Here is a 27,940-nt window from a genome sequence, read left to right as displayed (position 1 = left end):
TGGGACCTGGACCGGTGCTGAATCTCTGGTCTCTCATTTACTGAAAAGAAAAACATAAGCCAAATAGGGGCTCTCCAACCAGAGTAAGGGAGGGGGACAGACTTTCTCCCAACTTTGTTACCTCCCTGCTTAGTGACTTCAGGCAAGTCATCGCACTGTGTTCCAACTGTATGCCACTTGACCCTTCTGGATTTTAGAAGTCTGGAAAGAACTTTGATCTCCGCCGCAGTAAGCAAACCCAAGTTATTGTTGAGCCATCTTTCCGGCAACATGCATTATGGAAGCCAAAGCCGCAGTCCCAGGCCGGCTGGGCCCTGGACAGGATGCTCACCCAGGACTCCTGCCAGGGCCTGAGGCAAGTGGCCCGAGCTTCACCCTCTGTTCTCCTTACAGTCACAGAGTTGTCCTGTCGTGGGGGAACTCAGAAGGGAAATACATCGGAAGCCTGCTCACAGCTGGCAAGTGCCCAGCGAGGGCAGCGGGTTCAAGTGTGACCCTTTGCCCTCTGGGAAGGGTGGGGGAAGCCGCAGCCTGGCTCTGCACTGTGTCCCCATGGCTGACCCAGGGAACCCTGCCTGCCTGGACTTTTTCCCCTGGAAGGAGCATTGTTAGGTAGGGAGAGGGCCAAGGGCAAGTGGCCTTTGAACACACTGGGAAGGAGCAGTAGGTGAGGCCGAGTGAGGTGATGCAATGTAGATCAGGGATGCCAAATTAGGGCCCTGCCGCCCTGGGCTCTGGGCCTGCCCCTGCCCGGCCGGGAACGCTGCGCAGGTCGCTCGCCCGCCCAACATCCCCCCTGCCCCAGTTTCCTTGTAGGATGAAAGCACTGGGACTGATGACCACTGTGTTCTTCCAGGACGAGTGCCCCAAGCGTCCTAGCCCTGTGACCTGCGGGGGCCAGGCAGTTAGCCTGGGGACCAGTGGATGACTTAACCTGCATCTCAGATGCAGAGGTGGCCTGAGTTTGCCCCGTGTGGCTCCATTTGGCAGGATGTGCACTCCTGAGTGAAGGAGTGGGTTTCCTTGGGAGTGAGAGAGAACTTTTTTATAAAAGACATGCTCAGCTGTGCCCCCTCTAGCCGTGGAGGTGTCACGCTGGACTGACTGCTCTAGGAGGCCGTCCAAGCTGGAAGCCACTGCCAAGAGGCCATCCGTCCCCAGCATCACCGCCCCTGTTGCAGAAGTGATCTGTAGTCCCCTCCTGTTGTTAAAGGGCTTCAGGTTTACAAAGTACTTTTGTAGACATTGATTTCAGCCCCTAACAGCACCGAGGGACAGGAATCCAAGGTTACACAGTAGGTAGAGAGTAACTTTAGGAGATCTGTTGTCTGTCAGGTATGTCACAGAGGAAATTCTAAGTTGGGGACCTAATGCTTTGTATTATTCAACAAACACTGAACATAATGAGTATCAATTATGAGATGCCACTACCAGTTATGGGAGGTACAGATGTAAAACGTGGTCTCTGTCTGTTGGGAGACACAAATAAACAGGCCCGTTTTTCTAGTGATGAGCTTGGTTAGAGGTGATCCTGTTGTTTGAGCCCCCACTGGGACAGGGACACTTCACGCCCCCAAATATAAGACCTGGCTCTGTGCTTTGATGCAGTTTTGTTGTTTAACTACCACATCCCAGGTGTTAATTCTAAGCACCTTTCAGGGATCAAGTGAGTTCACATTTATAACATCCCTCAGACAGCACCCCTGCGTCACCCCCATTCTGAAGCACAGAGAGGTTAAGTTACTGGCCCAGGTCCCTCAGCCTGTCCTTGGGAGCTGGGTTCACACCCAGGCAGGCTGGCCTCAGAGTCTGTGCACTTACCCACTGCTCTCTCTGCTCCACTGTGGTTTGAGTCAGGCTCATAAATGCTTGTTCGACTGGCTTCAGCTGAACTGGGCAAAAGGTGGCCTAAGTGACCTTTAAGGGCATTGCTAACCCTGTGGTTTCCTTATTTAGGTGTCTGCCTCTCTGTCCCTCAGGGAGGACCTCTGTGCATGAGGGCCCAGAGGACAGTCCAGGGTGGACGGGATTCCGTGACGACAGTGATGCAGTCCTGCCCGGTGCCGGCCTGCTCCCCGTCTTCTCGGCCACACCTAGACTCCTGTCACCTTTGTTCCATCTGAGCTTTCCGCGCCGTCCACTGTTCATAGGGAGGTGGGAGAGGAGCAGCAGCCTGGCACCCCCAGGAATTGGGCTGTGGCTTGGCTCTGTCTTCACTTTGGGACGGGGTTCTCATGTGTGAAATGAGAATAATCATACCTCCTTTCTGGGCATGCTTCCTTTCTTTGGACCCTCTGTATCTTCTCAGCATTACCCATTCCCCCTAGCCCAGGGGTCAGCAGACCTGGGCCCATGGCTGTTTATCATAAGATTTTCTGGGAAGCAGCCCCTGTCTGTGTTGTCTGTGGTGGCGCTCGTGCTGCAAGGACAGAGCGGAGTTGTCGTAGCAGGGACCACGTGGCCGGCAGAGAACTATTCTCTGACTCCTTACAGAAACGTGTGCGACCCCTGCCCAGCCCCGTGCTCTGTCCCCTAGGTATGTGCTGGTTCCCTGGTCCCTCCCTGTCCTTGTCTCCTGGAGGCTCCTGGTTTCTGTTTGGACCCTTTTCCCCAGGTGACAGAGGGACCTTTCTGAAATGCACATCCAGTTGGGGCAGTTTTGAATTCCTCGTGTTTCACGTGTGGCCGCCCTCCCACAATCACGAGCCTCCCTGCATCCCTGTCATCTCCATGCTCTGCTGCCTTTGCAAAGGGCACCTGGGCTCTGGCACCCACAGGCTTCTCCATGGGAAGGGTCCCCTCCGGACGCCCCTTCCTCCCTTTCAGACCCATCACCCTGCAGAGCCCTGGCTATGGTGCTGAGCACGCCCTCCTAGGGGTGACTTTCTTCTTCCCTGTGGGTCTGTGCGCCTGCCCCTGGCCCCTTGCTGGTTGGGGGACTTGCTAGTGATGGGCTGGGGGCTCCCCCCACCCCCAGTTTTCTAGGTCTTTTATTTTATTTGGTAATGCACCAACCTACCAACTCCTTCCTCAGTCCTGCAGCGGTGAACCTCCCTCCTTGAATGTTTCTCCCCTGTCGTCCACCCACCCCACCCGACCCACATCTGCTTCTCCCCGCTCCCCAAAGGAGGGGAGGTAACACCTATGGAGGTCTGAGCCCTCCCACATGCTGTGGGCTTCACATGCATTATTTTGTTTTGTGTGGCAAAATGCAGGGATTATACCCATTTTAGAGCTGTGGACACTGAGGCTTAGAGGGTTTAAGGAAACTTGAATAAGGCCTCCTAACTGGAATTTAGAGCTAGAATTTGAGCCCTGGTTTCTCTGGCTTCTAAGCTGGGTTTCTCCTTGGCTCTGATGACGGCCAAGGAATCTGTGAGCTGGTAACCTGCAATCAGTCATGGTGGGAGTATTTACACCACAGGAATCAGCCAGTGTTACAAGCCAGGGTTTTGCTTTTTTCCTTCCGGAGAGCTGGTTTGTTAGCACGTGTACCAAGGGCCTCACCACACATCTCTTTGTTCCATTCTCCCCTTGAGGTCCATGTTGAAAACCAGATGTTTTTATCAGAATCTGTTACTTCACATAATCCTGTGAATTTCCCACAGGGTCACTACCACCCATTTTCCACCTCAAAAAAATACCTCATCGCCCCACTGCCCTCAAGTTTTGGCCTATGTACAATTTAAAAACCAAACTTTTCACAGATACCATGGGCTCCAAATACAGACCGCTTAGTGTTACATGTAGGAATCATAAAATCGTTAGCTGTTACTCTCCTTTACAAATGTGATGTATTTTTATTTTTGTTTGGTTTTTAAAAATCCTCCAAGGACATACAATCAATCAGGGTTTCCTGGTTTTTTTTTTTTTTTTCTTCTCTTTTTGTTTGTGTTAGCATCTTGGATAACTGCACATTAGTTTATGTTTAACAGGGTTATCTTTAATGTGGTTTGGGGTTTATTGCTGCACATTTGGTCACAAAGACAAAAAGCTTGTAAAACAGCATGCAAATACTAGAAGTTTAGGGCTTAGAATATTGTAATAACATGTGTGTGCGTGAACGGGCCCAGTCTTATCCCTGATTTAAAGGCCCAGGATGTACTTAAATCTAAGTTTAATTCTATGACAAATAGATGATGAACCATTCAAGAAGAGACTTAATATTCGAGAATGCCAAAGATTTCTGTGTGCCTAGCACACTGATTTTTATGTTACAGCAGTTTATTCACTGATCCGATGACATATAAAGCAAAATATGTACTTTGATCACCTTAGGTTGGGGATTGGAGGGCAGGCAAAGTCTGTAGCTTTTTGCTGAAGATCTAAAATTGGCATATTGAGGGTGGAGGGATGGGCAAACTAGGTGAAGGGAATTAAGAGGTGCAAACTTCTATGTTTTTAAACATCGAACCAGTTTGTTGTACACATGAAATTAATATAATACTGTGGTCACATTTCAATTAAAAATAGTAAAAAAAAAAATGGGCACATTAGGGGATAAATTGTTGATCTGATGTTGAAAGGTAGTTCTTGACGAAGTTTTACATTTCACTGAGTTGAATAAAGTTTGCTCTTGGAGAAGGAGTAGTGAGGAAGGAAGATGAAATTACAAATTCCAAGGTGACTGGGTGAGGAATTGAGGGGTCAGTTTGTCCATCACAAGACGAACATCTGATAATTAAGTTCTACTTACTTGTTTGGGACTTTACAGTGTTTTCATATCTGTTAAGTCATTTTCAAGAGGCAATGTGGTAGCTGTTTTGTAGACGAGAAAATGGAGACCGTGAAGAATTAAGTGAGTATCCACGGTCATGACCTCCGTACGTGGCAGAGCTGGAATCTTGAAACCTGTGCTTTCTGATGCTGGGCCGAGAGTTTTTAAACAAACCCAAAACTCTAATGTAGTTCTATCACGTAAGAAAAACAAAGAATTAAGTGCTGTGGAAGTTTATTCTCCCTCCTGCCCCAAATCTTCCACTTGTATATTTAGTTAACCTCAAGAGAACAAAAATCCTAGGACCTCATCCATTTCAGACCTATGGACCAGAGGCAATCAAGGTCAGAGTGTTAAAGTACAAAGAAATACTGTGCTATATTTTTGGCCAGCCAGCCCCTTCTCATCAAGCAAGGATGCTGATTTTCATGTGATAACCTCCTGAGACAGGCCAACAGAGAACCCTGGTTTGGAGCCTGAGGAGTGGAAAATTTTCCCAATAACAGCAGCTCTCTCCAAATAATAGTTTGGTGTCATTTCCTCCTTTCTCGCACCCCTGCAGCTTGGCCTCCTTCTCAGCAAACTGAACAGTTTCAAGAGTAGAGAGACCACCCTTGGAGTCAGACTGCTCTTCCACTTAGCGGCACCGTTTAGGGAAGTCAGTTAACTCCTCCGAGCCTCAGCATCCCCACCTGTAGGATGGGGACAGTCATGCCTGCCCATTTGGGGGTGTTGTGAGCATGAAATTGAGAAGCACCCAGCAGAGGCTTGGTCCTTGGTAGTTGATCGGTAAAATTTTTTTAAACAGCTGTTACTTCTGTTCACAGTTGCCCTACACTATCACTCAAGATGCAGTTGAGGAGCTTGACAGGGTCTGCTAAGACCATCGAGACTGGAGCTTTTTGCTTCCAGACGATTTTCTGCATCATTTCAATTTCATAAATAATAGTGAAATAAAATCAGGAGCTAAGGGAAACAACACCCCCTCCATTAGTGCTGCATTTTGTCCCTGTTTACACTGGAAAGTAACGGTCTCAGGGACAGGGAATCAAGCAGGGGTGAATTCACATGTTCAGCCTTGTACCCTGAGAGCACCACAGCGGTGAGGTTAAGAGCAACAGCTGGTCTGGCCCACATGCAGGCGCGAAAGATGCCGCCCAGGTCTGTCAGGGCCCACGGGAGGGGAGAGCTACGTGCAGAGACAATTCTGGAAGAGGCACCTCTGCTCCCTCCCTCTGTAGAAGCTGTGGCCCTCATCCTGTGGTCTGCCCGTGCACTGCCTGTGCTCTCTGAAGTCCTCTGGGTCACCCATCTCTGCAGCTCTTATGTGTACTGGGTTGAAGAATGTCCTCCAAAACTCATGCCCACCTGGAACCTCAGAATATGACCTTGTTTGGAAACACAGGCACACCTTGGAGATACTACACGTTTGGTTCCAGACCATCACAGTAACAGGAGTCACGTGAATTTTTTGGTTTCCCAGTGCATATAAAAGTTATGTTTGCACTAAACTGTGATCCTTTAAGTATGGAATAGCATTATGTCTAAAAAAGTCCCAAAGTACATGCTTTAATTAAAAAATACTTTTTTGCTAAAAAATGCTAACCATCACCTGAGCCTTTAGCAAAGGGTAGCCTTTTTGCTGGTAGAGGTTTTCAGATATTGAGAGAACTACCTGAATGTGACTCAGACACAGATTGAGCAAATGCAGTTAGAAAAATGATACTGGTAGACTTGCTCAATACAGGGTTGCCACCAATCTTCAATTGGTAAAAGAAAAAAAAAGGCAATATTTACAAAGTATAAGAAAATGAAGTGCAATAAAAGGAGGCGTGCCTGTAGGGTCCTTGCCGACGTAGTTAGTTAAGATGAAGTCATTCTGGAGCAGGGTAGGCGCTAAAGCCCATGGCCGGTGTGTTCACAAGGAGGCCGCGTGAACACAGCGGCTGCGAGGAGCACCATGTGGAGGCAGAAACCGAGGTTGGGGTGATGTGTCTACCAGCCAAGCAACGCCAAGGGCTGCTGGCAGCCACCAGCAGCAGGAAGAAGCAAGGAAGGACTCTCCCTTACAGCTTCCAGAAGGAGCCAACCCTGCCAACACCTCGATTATGCACTTGCAGCCTCCCAAACTGCAGGAGAATGAATTTCTTTTCTTTGAGGCCCCCTGGTTTGTGGTGAGCGGATACAGCAGCCCCGGGAAACACACGCATGCTGGCATCTCAGAGTTAGACTTGGATCCAGTTCTCTGCCCAGATGGACCCGCCTGCCTCCCCCTGGCCTGTGGGAAAGAGCAGAAGATCCAAGGCAGAGCCTGAAGGTGGGGCATCTAGGTCGCTGAGGCACCGTGGAATTTGGGGGGGAAACCTAAACCCTTTGCTGAACAATTGTTTTTATTGATTCCTTGAAAGAGCTGTAGACCAGTCATTCTCAGGAGGTGGACCCTGGACCAAAGCACCAGCACCACCCGGGAGCTGGGTAAAAATGCAGTTTCCCAGGCTCCACCCCGACCTCCCGAATCAGAAGCTCCGGGGCTGGGGCCCAGCAGTCTGCCTTTACAGGCCCTCAAGAGTTGGGAACAACTGCTGTAGACAAAGCCTAGTATTTATTGTACCTCCTGGAAGATGTAAACAGCGTCTGGTGTTAACATGAAATATTTTTATTTTGCTTCCAGACATTTCTTCTAGCACAAGTCAGTGGGAGTCACCTCCTGACGCAGGGCTCTGCTGTGAGCCCTGTAATTCAGGTTTGAGGCTCCACACAACCATTTTAGGTCCATCACTCCTTTTTGTTCGCCACAGTGGCCACACTGTTGATCTGGAGAGCATCTCCCAGGCATGACTCCCATGCGCTCCCTTCTCATTAGCTTCTTCTGCCTCCCTGTGGCTGGTGAATCTCTGCTCTCATTTCTGTCCCGAAGCATTTTATGTTTACCTTTATTTTATGGTCTAGAGCAGTGGTGATGAGGATAGAGGAGGGAGTGGATTCCACACAGATTTAGGGTGCACTGGAGTGGACTTGGAGATGGATTGGCTGTGGAGGGCAGGAGAGACGAGGCATCAAAGGAGACCCCCTGGGCTTCTAGTGTGTGGACTGATTGGATGTCAGAGCCATCTCTGTGACAGGGAGTAGGGTGTGGCCACAATCCCATGCTGCGAGTTTAAGAAATACTCGCTGGAAGAAAAATTATACACCTGAAGGTGACCTTGTTTCTTCTCTTTGTCTTCCCTTCTCCCAATAATCTTGTGCCTTTACTCTGCAAATAGCTCAAGGTGATAAATAGGGTCATAAATAACTTTTTGACTGAGGATGTGTACATTTTTCTTTTCCTCCCGAAGTGGAGAATGATGTTTCTACTTTGAGAGAGATCATCTCAAGGTTTATGCTCATTTCCACCTCTTTTGGCCTACAAATTCAGACCTTTTAAGGTCAATGTTAACTATGTCAATTTCCAAAAAAAGGGGGAAAAAAACCCACGTCAGGTTTTATTCATTTAATTTTGGTTAAAGACATATAATTTCCTTTTATTAAAGAATACCTGTGAGTGAGATCATGAGATTTTTTCCAATTTCTTAGTTCAGTTTGTGCATATTTGCAGCTAATTACCAGGTGTTAAAGTCTGAGTGATCTGGAGTATGGAGAATAAAGCTATGCTCTCCAAGAGAAAAAAGGTGCCTTTGCAAAAGCAAAGGTATAATATAACGGTCTGCTGCAGTAACTAAACAAGTACCCAGTGCCTAGTGATTTCACACTTGCTCTGTGATTCAGAGCGAGATCGTTGACGCAGTCGTAATATTCCAGCAGCAGCTGCATCTTTTTCTTGTTTTACGGGTGGTTTTTCATAATAAGTGCTTACTGCTCCTGAACGTTACGAGCTGCAGAGCTACATGGAAATCACTTCACATCCCAGATCTGCCGTTTTCCGGGTGTGACCATAGGCAGGTTCTGTAATCTCCATGAGCCCCAGTTCTCATCTGTGAAGAGCGGGAAATACTAATAATCGGATACCTCATAGCATGACAGCTGGGATTAAATCCGGTGATTTCTGTAAAGCACTCTGCGCAGTACTTGGCACATAGTGAGTTGTCGATAAATATCGGTATCCCAGCTACTCTGCAGGTCCCCTGTGTGTTTCGTAGGAGCTGACATCACTATGTAAAGGATTGAACTCTGGGAACTTTGTTTTGGTCCCCAAGGCACATATTGCTCGGCAGAGCCAGGACCCTTTCTAACCCTGAACTGCACTCCTGCCACTGAGCTTTTTGGCCTCTGTCATGTGTGACATTTTATCCAAACAAGTTTTGTGACCTTCCTTAGCAAAACAGGTGCTGTTTCAGGATCTGGATGGTTTACTTGATACTTGCGCCGAGAATATGCACAGATATTCGTTACCCCCCATCCAACCCACGTTTGACTCTGGATGTGTCAGTGGGGAGCTGCTGTGTGTATGCAGAGTGACTAAACGAGGTGTTTTATCTGACCCTGTTCGCTCCAAACGCAAGTGAACAATTGAGGCCGGGCCGATTGGAAGAGACGGGAATGATACATTTCCATCCAGTTATCCCATCTAGATACCCCTCCCTGCGAGCTATATTTCACAGAGCTCAAAGGGTTTAGCCAGCAGAGCTTCATTAAGAGGTGCAACATTTGTTATACGTAACTTTAGTTCTTTAGAGCCAGGAAAATAAAAGTCAAGACTGAAATATAAGGAAACGGGTAAGATACGTGCCGGCCAGTGAGATCTGGAATTACAAAAAAAAAAAAAAATGTGTTTACGGGGGAATTCAGCTTTGATTTTATATTCTCACAAATTGATACCAGATGCCTGTGTTTCAGACAGACTCCCAAGCTAATCCGAGAGTGTGAGTTGGAAAACAAATCACTTTGCCATTTGGAATGCTGATTGATATTTTAGAAGTTTCTTTTTGTTTTCAAAGGAGAAATAATGCATATTACAGGCCTAGCAAACAGAATTTTTATAAATGGCAATTAACAGAAGATGCCCAAGGGAGGAAGTCTCCAGTTTCTTTTTATAACCCTGGCAGAAGTAATCGAGGTGACATTTTATTAGTATTGGCATCCCCCTCTTGCCCTGGGAGCTGGTTCAGCCTTGTGCAGCCCTGTCCAGAGCCGGTAGCTTCATGCCTGTTGTGCTTCAACCTTGGGTCAGAGGAGAAACACAGAGCCCTTGTGTCCGGGGCAGCCAGCCTCGTGTGGTCTCCACGTGGCAGGACCCTAGGCTCATGGGGTAGCTCTCACATTTTCCCCTACTGGTTTTAAAAAGTGGCTTTTCGTTTTGAGTCTTTATACATTTGGTCTCCACAGTGTTCCCTTCTCCTGCAGGCTGTTTTCCTCACTGGCATTGGAATGACTCATAAAATGAGTCTTGAGTAGCCTGACACCTCTGCCGCCCCACCGCGTTCCTTGAATGCTTTCTGAAAGGTGCCTCTGTGTGAGCATGCACCCTGACTCTCCCATCTGAGTGGCTGGAGAGTCGCCTGGGTGACCGGGAGAGCCGAGTCTGGATTCTGGCTCCTCACCCTGGACACTGTCAGATTTGGGTGAGAATCTTTCTCCAAGGCTCAGCCTGGAAAAGAGGCCTGACAGAGCTGGGTGGTTGGAAGATCACAGGAGTGGAGTGGGGTGGGGTCTCCGGCAACAGAGAGGGGCCTTAGTACTCCCTCCAGCAGCCGGGCTGTTAACTTTCAGGAGGATGAGAAGGGACCTCGAAGAGGCCCAGAGCAGCGAGTCTGCCATGGAATGAAAGGGTGAGAGCCGTTGGCCCTGCTCACTGGGGCTAACGTTGGCCAAAGGCTTCCGGGCTGTGGATGGAGACCCAAGGGTGCCAAGACTGTGTTCCCAGGACTTAAGCGTCTTGTCTTTCAAGCTTAGCCTTGTCCCTCTTATTAGCTGCCCCTGCTCCAAGGGAGTGAATTTGTATTGTAAAACTTTTAGTTTATATAGTAGTACAAAGTTAAGTTCTATCAAGTTGCTATGAACCCTGAATGAACTGCAAACACTGACCACTGGACCATCGCTCCCAGGGAAATAGAGGGTGGGTGTCCTGCGAGCCTCAGGTCACATTTTCCTCATCCATCTGGTCAGTACATAACCTGGTTTTACGTGTGTTTCTGTTTGAAGATACCTTCTTTAATATATGTTGTTAATTCATTAGCATTGAACCCACGGCCAACAGTGACTCACGCCTGGACGAAGCTTCTTTCTCACAGTTTTCCCCGTTGGTCACATACTAGACAGCACTTCAGCGCTTGGCCTGGGGACCATCTTAAAAAGCAGAATCACCACCAACAGGCGTGAAAGTGCAAAAACAGTGTGGTACTAGAAGTACCTCGCTAAGGATACTTGTTTGCAGTGTGAGAGCTGAAGCTGGAGGCCGCCTCAGCTGTCCAGACCCCCTCCCGACTCTGCAGATGCATGTGGCCACAAATGACCGTCAAAGTGCTTTTGATCTGGGGGTACAAGCAAATATTAGCAAGGACGCAAATAAATATTAGGAAGGAGGCGAATTCAGCTACAGAATCTACAAATAATGAGACTTGACTGCCCTTTATTCAGGTATGAGTATGTGCTGTGTGCTGAGGGTTCCCAAGCCTGGGCTATCTTTGAAGGGGTCCTTTTTCTGTTGTGCAGAGTCCTGCCCCATCCACTCTCACATGTATTCCTGATTAACACCCTTGAGTGGGGAAGGGCTGGCGTTATTGTCTTCCCTTTATTGATGAGGGAACCAAAAACCAGAGAGCAGATGTGACTCGAAGTCCCAGAAGAAAGTGGAGTCTGACTTTCTGGCCACTTCCTTCCCCCTCTGCTGTGCAGGCAGGTGCAGTTACAAGACAGGACGAGTGCTTTGACCAGCAGAACTTGAATGCTGACATCAGAGTTTAATACCGCGGAAAAAGTTATCTTCCTAATAATTTCTCCGTGATTTAATTAGGCAAAGGCGGTGTAGCGCTGTGACTAAGAGCGTAAATTCTAGAGCCAGACTTAGGTTTGAATTTAGCTTTGCTACTCCCTACCTGCGTGGCTTTGGGCAATTTCTAAATAAAGTAAAACCTTTTCTGGTGTTTGGTTTCCTCTTTTGTAAAATAAAGATAGTATTAACACCCGGTGTGTGTGGTTAATGTGAGAATTCTGTGAGTTCATTCACATTCAGTGCTGAGAACCGTGCCTGCCTTAGACCCTCTCTGCATTAGTCATGACTATTATTTAGCTGATAGATGCTCAGGAAATGAGCGTTGAGTCGTCAACAATGGCTCTTAAATTAGGCAAATGGTAAAGTATGATTATAAGTGCACGGCCCAGAGCCAAGAGGAGATTTTGCAATTTTCCAGCCCTTTTGATCCATTTGGGTTACATAGTTCAGACCTGGAAAATCTGTTTTAGAGCTTTATTTATCCAGTTTGACTGTCAGACTTTTGTCAAGTCCCTGCCATTTTTGATGAGTGGACAGCTAATCAGATGAGCAAATATTAGCGGGCACCTGCTGGGTTTAATAGTCCCTGCCTGTGAACATTTAAATAGCAGAAGACAAGAATCTGAGAAGTCACAAGGGAGAGCATAATTAAGGCATATAAAGAACAAATTTCCATGTCACCCCAGAACCTCCATCTTTTTAGCTACTCAAGTGTATTTAAAACTGCCAGAGTTTTCCTTCCCTTCCTTCTGCCATTCAGTAACTGGTACAGGCGTTAGTCAAAGGCAGTCACGTGCCCCACAGGGATGGGGAGCAGATCATGTGGACAGGCCCCAAACTGGAGTCATCCCAGGACCTGGCAGACATCTGTCTTTCTAAGCAAGCCCCAGGCAGTCCGCCCATCTCCTTGGAAATGCCTTTCATGTCACCAGCAGAAGAGAGTCACAAAGGATGTAGCATTATTTCCATATCTATGTAATTATGATATGGTGGTGATTTCAAAGATTGATTCTTTTTTTCTCTCTGGAAGCCCCACTCTTGGGCAGTCTTGTGACTTTCTGCATTTCTTCCCTCCCTCCAGAGACCTGGGACTCACAGTTGAGTAGCACAAAATGAATCTTTTGGCCGGGGGATGCTTCAGTTAGGGACAAGGACATAGGGCAGCAGACTGTGAGAGCAACGTTAGGAAATTTCTGTTTGCTTTCTAGAAACAGACTTTGGAACTTTCCAGCCCAGGGGGAAAAGGGGGGCCAGGCAGGGCTTTCTGTTATTTGCTTATTAAAAAAAAAAAATTGCAGACCTGAATTCATACTTGTCTTACTATCTTTTTTCTTTTTTTTTTTTTGTGGGGGAAGATAATTAGGTTTGTTTATTTATGTATTAATGGAGGTACTGGGGATTGAACCCAGGACCTTGTGCATGCAAAGCACTCACTCTACCACTGAGCTACACGCTTCTCCCTGATACTTGTCTTACTGTCTAATATTAAACCCTGGCTTTGCCTAACCTGCTCGCATTCATAGCATAAGCCCCCCAGAGTTCTCTTGTTAGAAAACTCCTATTTTCTTAAGGGGAAAGGCATCTTGCCTATAAGCAAGTATTTTGTGACACGTTTCAAGTAGACCTTTTCCCCTAGATGTTTTTTTTTTCCTACTGTATTCACTTTTTATCAGTGAACAAGCGGTTCTTTCTTCCATGTCAGTGTTTATTCAGCCCAAGGCGTTGGTGCAAGATATGCTGCTAAATAGATCCAGTCAGATGATCCTGGCTGTGTGAGCTTATAAAAGACATCTGTTGAAGTTTAAAAATAAATAATTAAAACACATGCAGAGACAAAAACTTGGTTGCTCCTAGCAAGATTAAAATTAGTCTGCTGTTACAGAGACTCTATATTTTTCTCAAAAGAATTTATAATTTTTTTTTCAGTTCATCTAATCATAAAAATCTAGGTAGAGAAAATAACAGTTTGACTTTTTTCTTTTAATCTCATTGTCAAGTTACACCATTGAAATAGCCTCACCTGGCACTAGGAGTCTTTTATGTGTCTGGCGAGTTGTAGGTAATTCTTGTCTGTGGCTCTTCTAAAATTACCTAAATTAGAGAGGATTCTCCCACGCAAGGACTTTCAGAAAGATGTGTTGATTCAGAGAGCTGTTTTGATAGGGGATGGGTTACTGGCATCTTGAATTGAGAAATGAGAAGAGATATAGGCAAAGACATCTTCCAGTTTTCCTTTGCAAGCCCCTCTTGCTTTTAAATCTTGTCTAAGAAAATTATTACTAATGAATATAAGTATTTATAGGGCAGGAGGCAGCTGGGAGATGAGCTCCTCCACTCCAGGGCCCTTCCCCAAGCCTTCCGGTCGGAAACGACCTCCTCCGTGGATAACCACGCTGCTGCCTTGTGTTAAGTGCCCGCAGCCAAGCAGCGTGACGTGACTATAAATCCATATTCACCAGCCTCAAACAGGCACTCGTGGTCTTGCTGCGTTTCTGCATCAATTCCCTCTCCCATTCTCCCAAAACAACCTCTGCTTCTCCTCGCTCCTCAGACCCTTCCCGAAGCCCCTTCTGCATCCTCTCTCTCAGCCCCCCGCCCCCCCACCGGGCCTCGCTTCCCCTCCACCTATCTAGAAGCAGTCTCTCCTTCAGAGATGATTTACAAAAGGAAAGGGAAGGTTGGTTTGAATGCAATGATTCCTCATCAGACTTGGTGCCTGAAAGTTCACATTTCAGGGGAAATGAGTGATTTCCTGCCTGCTGGAAAGAAGCAATTCTAGGGATTTTTTGATGTGTGGTGCAAGCAACTGGGCAAGAAGTCACTTAATCATAAGGGGTCATCTTACCAACCTTTTATCCCATTTCTTGCCCTTCCATGTGCTTTCTTCACTAATGGCTCTATTGATCCTTTACTGTCACCTGGAATACAAGCACGGTACACATACACACAGGCATACTTAGGTCTCTGTGTGTAATATGAATGCATCATTTTTTAGAACTCCATATTATTTTCTGGTAACAAAAAGGAATACCTGTGTGAAACATTTAGAAAAAAACAGAAATTCAAATTACCCAGAGATGACCAGTTAATGTTTTGGCATAGGGCGTGCACAGATACGGGTGGGTTAGAACCCGTCAATTAACCTTGGTTATGGTGTGTGTTCTATTCTCTCTCTTTTTTTAATACTAGAGACCAAAGTGCAGATACCGTTTTGCAAGTTTCCTTTTTTCACTAAATTATGAATCCCTCCCTTGTCATTAAATCGCATCTTGCACGTGTCTGTTGGTGGGAGCTTATTAAATTTTCTCCGTGGTGTCAGAAGTCAGTCTGCAGTAGGTTCTGGGTCGATTACAACTTCTCTGCTGATGGTCTTAATGGAGGAGGAAGGGTGGCATTTCCCTCATTTTAAAGTAGGAAAAAAAAACAAGGAGTAGAAGTTAATTTCTGAATGACTGAGCCAGGGCGCGGGAAGCTGGAAATAGAAACCAGATCTCTCGTTCACTGGTGCTTGATTCACTTGATAAAACTAATCTCAAGATCATTGTTAGCCAAAATGATTTCCCCTAATCTCCTGGGAGTGTGCTTTCATATTTTTATGTTTGCTTAATGGTCATTTCAATCCCACATTTTTTTTTTTCCCTTCCCACTTAAAAAACAAAAACTTTCCAGGCTTCGTTGGGAGACTTCCTGGATCTTTCCCCTCACGTGTCTGAAAACGGGGCCACGTAACACACACAGCCTGGGACCCACCAAGAATCCTCGGGCTCCCGATGGTCCAGCTGCAGGCCAGTTTTTTTTTCAAAAAGCTGCTTGGAAATTCAGGGTCTGTTTTACTAACCAGATGCCTCCTTTTTTGCAATTATATTAGCTCATTCAGAATTTACTTTAAAAGACCATCAAGGTGCCATGCTCAAGAAAGACATATGGGGTAGTTTCTGTCGGTTATAATTTGTACAGTGTTCAATGAGTGCTAACTGGTTTGGGGGTTTTGAGGAGCTGATGATTTGGGCTTGTTCCATCATTTGACAGGTATTTATTTTGCACCTAATATGAGTTAGTCCTGAACTTAGCCCTGAGTCACCTAGGAGAACCAGACAGGAGAATCCATCTGGACAGTGCAGGGCTTGCAATGACAGCCTCATCCAGGATGCCATGGGAGCAAGGAGGAGCTCCGTGTGCAGAGATAGGCGAGAGGGAGGTGGGAAGGGACCCCAACGCCAAAAGCTCCAGCCTATGTGTGCCCTGGGGGCCCTGTGGGTGGCTTTGCCTCCTTGGAGGGAAAGGTGTGTTTGGGGCGGGGAAGGAGATGGGCACACAGGGACTGCGTAGAAGCAACAAGACGGTTCCCATAAACACGGGAGCTGAGCTGGCAGCCCTCTGAGTGACACCTGTAGCTGTGTGGGCAGCTCCTGGTTCTGCCTCTGCTCCTTTCACACCTGTGGCCCCTCAGGGCCCCTCCAAGGCAACCCTGGGGCATCTGATGGGACTGATGCCAGTTTGCCCTTCCAGAATTCAAAAAACAAAAAAAGCCAGGCATGGAACTGGCACAGATATTTGCCCACTCATGTTCATAGCAGCGTGATTCACAACAGCCAAAAGTTGGAAATAACCCAAGTGTCCATCAAGGGATGAAAGTCAACAAAATGTGGTCTCTACTACTATCCAGCTTTCAAAGGAAGGAAGTTCTGACGCATGCAACGTGGATGAATTATGCTAAGTGACAAAGGACAAATACTGTGTGATTTCACTTAGATGAAGTACCTAAAATAGTGAAATCCACAGAGACAGAAAGGAAAATGGTGGTTTCCAGGGTGGTGGGTGAAGTAGAGAGTGTTTAATAAGAGCACAGAGTTTAGGTTGGAGGGTAGTGACGGTGCACAACAATGTGAGTGTATTTTCAAACTACTATATACAGAATAGATAAAATAACAAGGTCCTACTGGGAACTATATTCAATAACTTGTAATAACCTGTAATGAAAAAGGAATATGAAAAAGAATATATATACATATATATATGAATCACTATGCTGTGCAGTAGAAACTAACACAGCATTGTAAATCAACTATATTTCAATTTTAAAAAGTTATTACAAAATTTTAAAAAGCCAATGTGAATATATTTAATGCCACCAAATTTTACACTTAAAATGGTAAATTTTCTGTTATGTATGTATATTTTACAATTAAAAAAAACCTTAATAGGGAAAAAAAAAATTCCAGGGCATAGAGCAAAGCTGAGCCCCAGGACAGGGCTGACAGCTGAGCCTGGAAGAGAATCCCCCCACAGGAGCCCACGATGCCTGATCTCTACCAGGCTCTAGTCTCCTGAGGTCCTGATCTAATGATTAAACACATTAAGCCTAGAGTGTGAGGAAAACTCAGGTATTTCTAACATTAGAGGGGCCTTAGAGTTCCAAGAATGAAGTGTCCCCCGGCCCAATCCAAGGTTCCAAAGTTAATTGTTTTTAAACAATTCCTACCTGGTTGGGTAAGGAGTTCTTGTTTCTTTGGCAAAATAGCTTTCATTCGAAAATAAACTTTGAAATGGAAGCTTAAAGGCTTTCTGTCAAACCTAGCAGAAACCCTTAGAGCGTCACTTTCAAACAAACATCTGGAGAACTCATCAGAATTTGAAAGGACCCTGGGGCAGGTGTCCTGTTGCTCCGATAAGTACATGAGAGGGTTTAAAGCAGCGTGTGACCTGCAGAGCCTCTCCCAAGACTCCTTTGAAGTTTCTGCTGATTGGAGCCAGCAACTGTGTGGGGTCACGGGTGGCCAAGGGGCACGTGGCTCCTGCCTGGGCTTGGCGGTGGCCGGATGGGCAGCCAGCCCTGTGTGAGGGAGGGATCCCTGAACAGCCCTCTGCCCCTCCCAGCTCCTCTTTGGAAGACAACCCACTCCTTCCCCCATGATGTTATAAGCTGCTAGTTCTGGAAGAGATGCAAGACTGCAATCTCCTTTTCAAAGCGCCACCCCAGACTGTTCGGTATGGAAGTTGCCCTGTTCCTTACGTACCACCTCCTGGCCCTGGAGCCTTGGGCAAGTTACGTACCGTGTTGGGACCTCAGTTCCTCCATCTGTGAAATGAGATTCTGAATACTACCCGCCTTACAGGGGGCTGTGAGAATTAAACGCAGCGACGTCTGTAAAGCCCTCAGAGTGCTTGGGTATAAGGTTCACAGCATGAGAGAGAAACGTAACGGGCCTGCCGGCCTTTAGGTCTGGTCTGATGGCTCCTGAGAGCCTGGGTGCTGTCTGAGGGATGTCTCAACACAGACAGGATGCACGTCCCCTTCTTCCCACACCTTCGCTTTGGCCTCTGACAGGGGGCGGTGGGGGGCTTCCCAGCTTTACACTCAGTGTTTCCAGGCTGCAGGACCACACACCCAAGGCTTCTCGGGCGGCGCGTTGATGGGCCTCGGGTCCGTTTATGCCCCTTATGCCTTTTAGTAGACTGCTGGGTTTTTATGAACCTGGGAACCTGGGCTCTTGATGATTATGAGGCATTAAATCTTGGCGCCAATTTAATAGGCCCAGCCCGGCCTCAGAGTGAGCCTCGTTTGGTCTGATGCTTGACAAGCTTCCATTTCAAAGGACGTGTCAAAATCCAGGAACTGAATCTCCCAGGCTGAGCAGGGAGAAATTTGAGGGGCTGCTTTGCATTTTAGAGAAACAGCTAAGACTGCCTTTTTAACCTGAATATGTGTTGGCTGAGAAGAAGGGCAGAGTCTGGTCTTCCCTTTGGTGGTGAGATGGTGGTGGGATACATTATCCGGAGCGCCTACCGAGGCTTTGCTAACACACGACCTGTGCAGCCTGGCGGTGCACGGTCTCTTCACCTGGATGAGTGATCTCCAAGGTCCGTCCCAGCACTGACACCCAGGAAGCCTTCCCGGATTTGCTGCTCCTCAGCCTTGCCCTGAGGTCCTCCCTCTTTGCTCCCATATGTCAGACACATCTGTCAGTGCACTCTCCTTTTTTTTTTTACTTTTTATAATCTCTCTTAAGGTGTCTCCCCACCAGAATGTCCCTAAAGGCAGGGACTGTGCTCTGTTCATCCCTGATTTCCCAGCACCTTGTCAGGAGTATTTAATAAATGATGGGTGTGCATGTGAATGCACGAGTGAATGATAGTTTATAATTCAGGTGAGCTTTGTCCTCGGTGGCGGAGGGCAAGGTTTGTGTGTGTTGAGCCTTCCCATGGTATATATACACGCTTCTCCTCTGCCCTGAATATCTTGATTCATGCCTCCATTTCTTGCTAAAATTTTGCGAAGTCCTTCTGTTTTGCTGCTCTCTCTTTTCCTTTTGATAGAGCACAGTGTTATTATTTCTCTTGTGATCTTTAGGAATCTACCCAATTTTCAGAGCGGGCCCTCATCTCTGCTTTGGTGTTGCTTTGACTGTCATCTGTCAGCTTTTTCCAAGATTCCTGCCACTCAGTGAAACCCTAGCTGGCCTGGGCTTGACCCCATCGAGCAGAGCCAAAGGCTCCAGAGAGACTCACCAGGCACCCACCCTCTACGTGCACCCTCACCGGGACTCTGGTTCCCCACAACCCCATCAGCCTTGCCTCTCTGCCGAAAGGGCACAGCTCAGAGCTCACCTGCATTCCAGGCTCTGGCCTGTGAGTATTTGACCCAAGTCTTGAAGTTTCAGACCTGTGTTGGCCCTGTCTCCATACTAGGTCATGAACCACCCAGAACAGGGACAAAGTTTTACATTCCTTTACTCTTCTTTGCACCCCCAACACTTAGGACTTTGGACATCTGTGTATATGTGCTGATGACAGTGATAACGGTGACATTGTGCTGAAAGTCACGTAACAAGACAGAACCGGATTTGGAACTCTGCCCTGTCACCTCTGTTACCCCTGCTAGCTTCATTCTTTGCCTAGATAACTGGTTTCTAATCTTTCCTTGGAATCTCCTAGATTCTCTTTTAGAAAAGAGAGAAAAATGGACATGTGTACACACACACACGCTTTGCATCTGATTTTAAAGGTGCGCAGAACCTCTACGAGGTCCAGGGACCCCAGTTTAAGGATCCTGCCCTAAAGGATGACACCACTGAACAGTCTTAGGAAAATAAAATGCAGCTGACTGCATTTATTGTAGCCCAGTGCTTTGTGAAAACATTGGTTGAAAGCAGTATATCCCCCGCTTTGGAGACTGTTAACAATATATTACTTGTGGTATATGTATACAGTGGAATACTCCTCAACCATAAGAAAGAATGAAATATTGCCATTTGCAACAAGTGGATGGACCTGGAGGGTACTGTGCTTAGTGAAGTAAGACAGAGAAAGACAAATGCTGTATGTTATCACTTATTTGTGACTGTAAACAATAAAACAAAGGAATATAACAAAATAGAAACAAACTCACAGATAAAGAGAAAAACTAGTGGTTACCAGTGGGGAGAGGGAAGGAGGAGGGCCAAGATCGGGGCAGGGGGTTAGGAGACACAAACGACGATGTGTAAGATAAATGTTACAGTGATACAGTGTACAGCACAGGGACTGTAGCCAGCATTTTATAGTAATTTTACTTTTTTAAATTTATTTTAATTTTATTTATTTTTTGAAGGGGGAGGTAATTAGGCTTATTTATTTAGTTGTTTTTTTAATGGAGGTACTGAGGATTGAACCCAGGACCTCATGCATGCTAAGCATGTGCTCTACCACTGAGCTACACCCTCCCGCCATAATAACTTTAAATGGAGTATAATCTATAAAAATATTGAATCACTATGATGTATACCTGCAACTAATGTAATATTGTAAATCAACTATACCTCAAAGAAAAAAGAAGTTGTTTAAAAATTTTTTAAAGAATATATGATTTTCTGTAACAGCCATGGGGTATCACATTAAAGCACTGGCATAAGGGGCTACTCAGACCTCTGGGTTAGACTTTTGCCAAAGTATCCAATAAGCAGTTGAATCCACATGGCATCTTCTTGAATATTCCTGTGGTTTTCAGCACAGCTCTCCTGCTGCAGAGTCGCTTTGGAAACCTTTCCTGAACAGCCTGGTAATTAGAACTGTGGTTGCTAATTAGGTATACGGTGAGGCCAAGAAACTAGTAATATATTTTCAAAGGGCTCCGAATGAGCTGTTAAAAAATTAAACTACCACCCAGACGCTGACAGAAGCACCTGGGAGGGTGTATTGTCTTTTTTCTTGCATCTTGGATGCCTTAAGGTGCTTCCAGGTTCTCTCCTAGAAAATGGGACCAGCCTTAAAAAAAAAAAGGAGCCGTTTGCAAGTGTTTCTTGCATCAGAGGCAAGAGAAATGGAAGTTAAAGAAATTGAAGTCTCAGAGCTCCAAACTAACACCACTTTGATGTGTGCAGTAGGGAGGCTCCCTGTTTGCCAAGTGAATGATAGTTTATCATTCAGGTGAGCTTTGTCCTCGGTGGATACGAGGAGAAGGGCGGTGGACGTGTGGGCTGTCAGCAGGTGTTGGGTGACGCTGGGCTTGAGATGCCCGTGGGAGACCAGGGGAGATGAAGTCCTGGTTAAAGCGGTGAGCTGGCCTTGGCCTATCCAGGGTTTGCCCACATCACCCTCCTTGCTCACCTGGTGCCTTTGCTGAGGGCTGGAAACAGCCCCGGAAGGGGCCAGCTTAAACCGCCTTAGAAAGGAAAGGGACTGGACAGGCCCTTAAGTGCGATAGTTCGGGCCCTGTCCTTGCTCTCTGACCACCTGGCTCTGGCCTGGGCAGGTCAGCCAAGCTCTCAGTGTCCAGAGCCCTAGACAAAGGAAATTGAACCAGGTCCATAGTTTTCAAAATCATGTTGTCTTCATGGAGCGCTGAGGAGCTCAGCCAGGGCTGTAAGGAGTTCCACAAACGGTGGATTCATTTTCACTCTGTAATTTTTTCTCAGTACAAACTTTTCTACATATAGATTTTATATATCATTTTAACAGCTTGGTTGAGATAGCATTCATACACTATCCATTTTCAAGTATAGTACCAGGTGTTTTTTAGTATGTTTACAAAGTTGTGCAACCATCACCACTCTGATTTTAGAACAGTTTCATCACCCTAAAAAGAAACACTGTGGCATTTAGCAGTCACTCCCCATTCCTCCCACGCCCCACATCCAGCCCTAGACAACCACTAATCTGCTTTCTTTCTCTATGGATTTGCCTGTTCTGGGCAGATTACATAGCTGGAATCATACACCATGTGGTCTTTTGTGACTGGCTTCTTTCCCTCTGCTTAATGTTTTCAAGGTTCATCCATTTTGTAGCATGTATCGGTACCTCATTCCTTTTTGTGGCTGAAGAATATTGTTTTATTCATCCATCTATCCGTTGATGGGATTTCGGCTGTTTTCACATCTTGGCTATTGTAAATAATGCGGCTGTGAACATTCACATACAGCCGTGTCTGGGCGTATGCTTTCATGTCTGTTGGATTACGTCTAGGAATGGAGTTGCCAGTCACACGGGGTAATTCTACCTTTAACATTTGAGGTATAATTTATATGTGGCTATATTATATGCTTATAATATAATGTATATAAAGTGTTTTTAAAACTGCAGTAAAATACAAATTCACTAGTTTTCTACAGCAAACCCTATCATGCTGACCGTCTACACATTAATTTTGCATTAGCTTATACTGCCAGAGTAAGCTGATTTTGTGCAACTAAGCTTCACCTGCCACATCTATTTAATTGAAGTGGATCCTGAGGTGTTTAAAAATGGTTATCATAGGCACCTACTTAGCTGTGTCAATTGGTATTATCTCCACACTGTACAGCCGGGACCAAAAGAAGTGAGTTAGATGCTAAGGGTAGCCTCAGGCTAGAAAGGTCCTCCCTAACTCCTGGTTTCAGATTTGCTTGTACCTGGATATCAATATATCCATATAATGCAGTAAAGATACCAAATGTTGTAGGAACTCAGAAAATGTCAGAGACAGCTTTGCAGAGCGGGTGACACCGCACTGTGCCTTAGGAGAATGGTAGGATTTGGGTGGATGAAAAACAGGTGAAGCGGGTTCTGAGTTTTCTTTTGAAGTAAGCTTTGGTCACCCCAGGGGCATTCCTTACCCCCGTAAGTCCCTCAGGAGGCCAGTGATTCAGCCGTGCCCAGTCCACATCAGCTTTCAATAAAGGGAATAAGCCTTGGTGGCCAAGGAGAAACAAGGCATTTTTTTAAAAAAGGCTTCCAGAAAGGAGTGAGATCATTTGGGCCCCTCGGTAGGAAAAGGGATGCTGGTGGTTGAAGCTGGAAAGACAGGGAAGCATCTGTCTTCGTTTCCATAAACTGCCTTTGAGCACAGGCCACGGTGAATCTGAAAAACCAGAAAATAAAGATTGATGAAACCGCATCAATCCTGAATTTGCTATAAATAATTGCATGCTGTTTCCAGCTGTCAGAATCCATTTCTACTTGAAGGCCCTCCAGAAGAGGGAAAGGTCAAGTGGGAAACCGAGGGAGAACCTCAGGGGAGCGATTATCCTGGAAGGCGGCCTCTGAGAGGTTCCGTTGAAATACCAGCATGGAAGGAACTGGCCTCACCTGACGCTGCTGTTTCTAATTAAATTAGCTCCCACGGACATCTCAGCTCTTCGAGACTGGGGAGCCTGGAGAGGCGTCCGCCTCCCGGGGCAGGGCTTGGCTTCTTCTTGTCCATCTCCAGTCTTTGTGCTGCAGACCCCGTAGCACTAGGCACAGAGGGCCCCCCTTCTGTCTCCTAATGGAAAACAAATGTGTATCTGGCTTAGAAGGTCTTCAGCATGTAAAGGCATTCTTGTAAAGCAGCAGTTAAGTCCTCATGATTGGGAAGGAAAGGTGAGGTCACTCTTGCTCAGGCTGTTGTCACGGTGGGCTGTTTAAGAGAAGGCTCCCTCCCACCTAGAGATTATCATATTTAGTGAATTAAGTCAGACAGAGAAAGACAAATATCATAATGGTATCACTTATACTTGGAATCTAAAAAAATGATACAAATGAATTTATTTACAAACCAGAAATAAACTCACAGACATAGAAAACAAACTTACAGTTACTAAAGAGGAAAGGCAGGGAGGGATAAATTAAAGAGTTTGGAATGAACATATATACTCTACTACATATAAAATAGATAAACAACAAGGTCCTGCTCTATAGCACAGGGAACTATATTCAATATCTTGTTATAACCTATAATAGAAAAGAGTTTTTAAAAGAATATGTATTTAAAACTGAATCACTTTCCTGTACATCTGAAACTAACACAACATTGGAAATCAACTATACTTCAAGGAAAAAAAGGTACAGGCACTTGTGGAAGAAAACAGAGGGCAAGAGAAGGCCCCAGCCCGGGTTCAGAGAAGAGGGCCCAGGGTGACACACTCCCTGAAGAGGCTGGAGATGAGTGGAGGCCGTAGGTCCATCCAACACGACTCAGGTGCTTGTGGGCCTTCAGAAGGCTCAGAGCAGGTTGCAGTCAGCCTCTGTCTAAGGAAGCATCCCCAGCCCTCTGCGCCTGCATCTCGCTCCCCCTCACACGCCCTGCATCTCCTTTGTTGTCCTGGTATCATAAGGAAACACTGCGTGAATGCACGGACAAGTGCACACGCGCTCACGGGTGCACATGTTTGCTCCATTGCACTGTGATGCCAGCCCCCAGCCCACCCATCTGTGTGTTCGCTTGGCTTTTGGGGTCTGGCCAGCTCCTCCTGGAACCGACCTCAGCCATCTGCTTGGGGGCCTGTCTGGCTCCTGTCAGGCTCCTCCCCTGCCTTGGCTGCGGGGAATTCCTCTGTGTCTAGCAAAACCTGGTGTTCTGTCCTGTTCAGCTCCATCCTGTTCAGCCTGCTGTAAGGCATACGGGTCAGTCCATCCTGAGTTGACCCCTTGAACCCCCAATGCTGGTGCAGTTGCTCCTTCTCCAGGAGATGCTTGCCCAATTAAATCTTGGCTCCCTTTTGAGCTCACTCACGCCCTCCCCTGCTGCCCGCACACTCCACACCAGGTCTGTTCTGGCCTTAAACTCTGGGCCCAGGTACTGGATTCCCAGCCACCCTCCCCACCTGGCTCAGGGCACCTTTTTCACAGAAACACCTGGACTTGATTCCTTGGATTCTGGTGCACGCCCAGATCATACGTGAGTTGGCCTGGGATTCCTCGGGCTGGTTCTGTTAGATCGACAGGGCTCTTTGCTCCCCAAGGATGAAGCCAATTCTTTTATTTTGAGTTGTTTTCCATTGCTTATGTTTCCTTTCCACCCTCACAGTGTCCTGGCTTGGCCCCCACTAGTCACACCCTCCTCCCCCATGGGTATCCAGCTTATTCTGTTGCAAGAGCAATGTCGTTTATGTCATCAGCTACACAAAACCCAAAACCCTTCTGGATCCTGATTGTTTTTTTTTCCACCAGTACACCTGCTTTTGGTTTGTGCTCCTCTGCACGTTTGGCCAACTTGCTCCCTCCAGCTGTAGGGCCAAGCCCTTCCCTGCTGGATGAGGCTGAGGGGGTGTTAGAATGCAGCACTGTGAGCTCATGGCCTTGGACCAGCCCCTTTGATTCCTGGTACCCTGAGGAGACCGGGATGTGCCTTCAGGATGGCCCCATGTGCTGTGTCTGCTCTGTCTTCTGACCTCCCCATCTGGTCGCTTTGTCAGAGGAGTTTGAACTTTTCCCAAGAGGGAATCATTGTGGGGCTTCAAATTAGGGAATGATATGATGAAAAGGGTGTTTTGTAAGATCAGCAGGGCGCGGTGGGCAGGGTGGGCTGGGGAATCTGGGGAGTGAATACCTGGCCAGTTATTAAATCCTCCAACAAGTCTGTTTCTGCACAGACCTGAACACTAAGATGACCTCACACCTTGGCTTTCCAGGATTTGGCAAGTCTGATGAGAACCTTGAAACAAAAGTAGACTCGGGCAAGATGAGGGTCTCTGTATCCTCTGTAAACATTCAGAGTTGCTTTCTTGACCGGCATATAAAAATGTAGAAACAAGGACCAAATACGTTTACAAATGACTGAAACGTATCCTGCTAGTCGCCCCACAGTGTTATAGGTGGTTTGTCTTCTTCCTGCTTTGTGTTAATCTCTTTCACAACTTGAATTGTTCTATTTGTTTACTGTCTGTCTTCCTGAACATAAATTTAAATCTCATGAGGCAGGGACAGTGTTTATCTTATTCACCATGTGTCTCAGCATCCAGCTTGCTACTTGATATTTGATATATATTATTAATAAATGAGTGTTTACAAAAATAGAAAATAAATGGGTGAATTATTTTTTAAGGTAGAAACATATTATTTGAACAAGCTGATTGGCAACTCTTGGGCGTGCTGATTTCAGTTTGATTTTTTTGCCTGATTCATCAGCTGGAGACTCTAATAAAACGTAGCCAGATTCAAAATCATTTTCCTAGCATTTTGTCTGTTTCTTGATCTATGCAGCCCTTCTTTTCTTAAAGATCATCTGTTTCCCTTCCTTTTTGAGGAAGACTCCCATGACCCACTGAGGGGTGTGATCTGTGTCCATCTGTGTGCTGGATGTGGATCTGACTTTAGATGCATACGCTGCTACTGGGAGAGGGTTTTTTTTTTTCTTTTTCCTGCATAATCAAGGGCAGCTGTGCGCTCTTTGCTCCGCAGCATCGCAGGGGCTGACCGGTCCAGGCAGGGTGCTCTGCAGTCTCCTCAGCCTGGTGACCTGCCCCGCCAGTGCGCCACTGCGATGTCAGATTCCGTGGCCCTCCTTTGAGATTTCTTCCACAGTCTAACAAGCTCACCGCTGCCAGGTGAGCAAGGCAGGACCACGCTCAGTTCCATCAGCACCTTTGCTGCTGGATGAAGCTTTAGATCCACGGAAAGCAGAACTAAGCACGCATCTGACGAACACGTCTTCAGGCTGAAGCCAAGGCTGTTTGTGCTTTAAGACTGTAGCTTCTGTTGAGAGGTGACAGCTGACTTTTCTTTCTTTATCTGTGAACACATATGTATCAATGCAAAACTGTTTGCTTCTTCAGGGAACACAGTCTGATGTGACTTCTGCTACAGAAGCATCCAGATTCTTGGCTTTAAAATTTGCCAAATCATGACCAAAGTTATCACAAGTTTGTTGCTGAATCTGGAGATCAAGCCCCCAGTGCTGTGGCCTCAAGTTGAAGCCGTGTCTGAGCACTGGGGGAGAGAACAGTGCGATGTTAGAAATGGCACTTGGCTTTGAGAGAGTCAGGTGTTTGAAAACCAGCACCTTCACCAAAGATTATCAGTGAAAGTTGGATCCTAGGGGTTCTTCTCTTCAGGGCTCCTTGCAGTCGTGGGAACCAGGATATGGGATCTTATCACATCTTGCAAGGGGCTTTTCTACCTGCTAAAACAGCCAGCTCTGCTCTCTCGGTTAGTGTCACTCATGCCTTTTCTTGCTGGGTCTTGGTTGGGGAGACAGCTTTGTGACTTCCCAGCCTGGGGGAGGGCACCGAATTCCCTCTTGGCTGCTCACTGTCCAAGATCCCCTCCTTCTGTCTTGCTCAGACCCTGCGAGTCACCAGTGGTGGAGCCAGAGTTTAGCTTCACCCCAAGGCGGGTTGCTTTTCCTGCTTCCTTTGTTTTTAAAAAAGCAAACACTTGTTCTTTTCTTAGTTTCAAACCCAGACTATATATCTACTTGTAAAAAAAATCTATGTATTTACTTTTACAAGTAGATATGGAAGTAGGAACAAATCTAAAAGGACACGCATCAAACTCTTAGAGGGTGCTCTCTGGTCCTGGGGTTTGCAGGTCATTTCCGCAGTTTCTACTTCATAACATTTCCTAATTTAAATTTTTTTTACAGTGAGACCTATTTCTCTTCATAGTCACAAAAGCCGGGGAAAAATCCATTGGGAAAAAAAATTCAAACAGAAGAAATCCATTTTTAACAGATCACAATGCCTTCCTCCTGTGAGCTGCTCAGCGGTGCTGGGGGCACTGTCCTGTCTCCCCCCCCCCCCCCCGACCCCACCTCCTGCACGATGAGGGCCTTCTGCCTCCCCCTACTTCCTGCTGTGGTGAGGCGTTGGGAAGCTTTCTGAGGGTGATTTCTGGGCCTCTGATGATCAGACTGGGACGTGGTATGTTGAATGCAGAGGGCCCAGTAATAATTGTGTAGAGAAAAGCACTGAGTGGAAGGTCAGGGGCTCTGGGAGAACCCACAAACACCCCCCTGCCAGTGCTGGAGTTCCTTGTTTATTCAGCCCGCCTTGATCTAGTGCCTACTGTTTGCTAAGCCCTGGGTCTCCGTGGGTGAGGAGAGCAGGCCCCTCCCTGAGCAGCTCACTGGCTGGCGTGGTTCA

The 27,940-nt window shown here is 46.6% G+C and overlaps 1 protein-coding gene and 1 non-coding gene across 2 annotated transcripts in view; one reads left to right on the top strand and one right to left on the bottom strand.

The window, feature by feature from the left end:
- CABLES1 (Cdk5 and Abl enzyme substrate 1) overlaps nucleotides 1-27,940 on the top strand; it is an 89,497-nt gene that overhangs the window by 5,042 nt on the left and 56,515 nt on the right. The gene's annotated exons all lie outside the window — the stretch shown is intronic.
- On the bottom strand, nucleotides 13,030-13,105 carry TRNAA-UGC (transfer RNA alanine (anticodon UGC)). The gene has a single exon. It is a non-coding gene; the product is annotated as a tRNA-Ala (tRNA).

Source organism: Camelus dromedarius, chromosome 32 (genome assembly GCF_036321535.1).
Source record: "Camelus dromedarius isolate mCamDro1 chromosome 32, mCamDro1.pat, whole genome shotgun sequence".
Classification (NCBI taxonomy): domain Eukaryota; kingdom Metazoa; phylum Chordata; class Mammalia; order Artiodactyla; family Camelidae; genus Camelus; species Camelus dromedarius.
The sequence above is the reverse complement of the archived record's forward strand: the minus strand, read 5'-3'. Positions and strand labels throughout refer to the sequence as shown.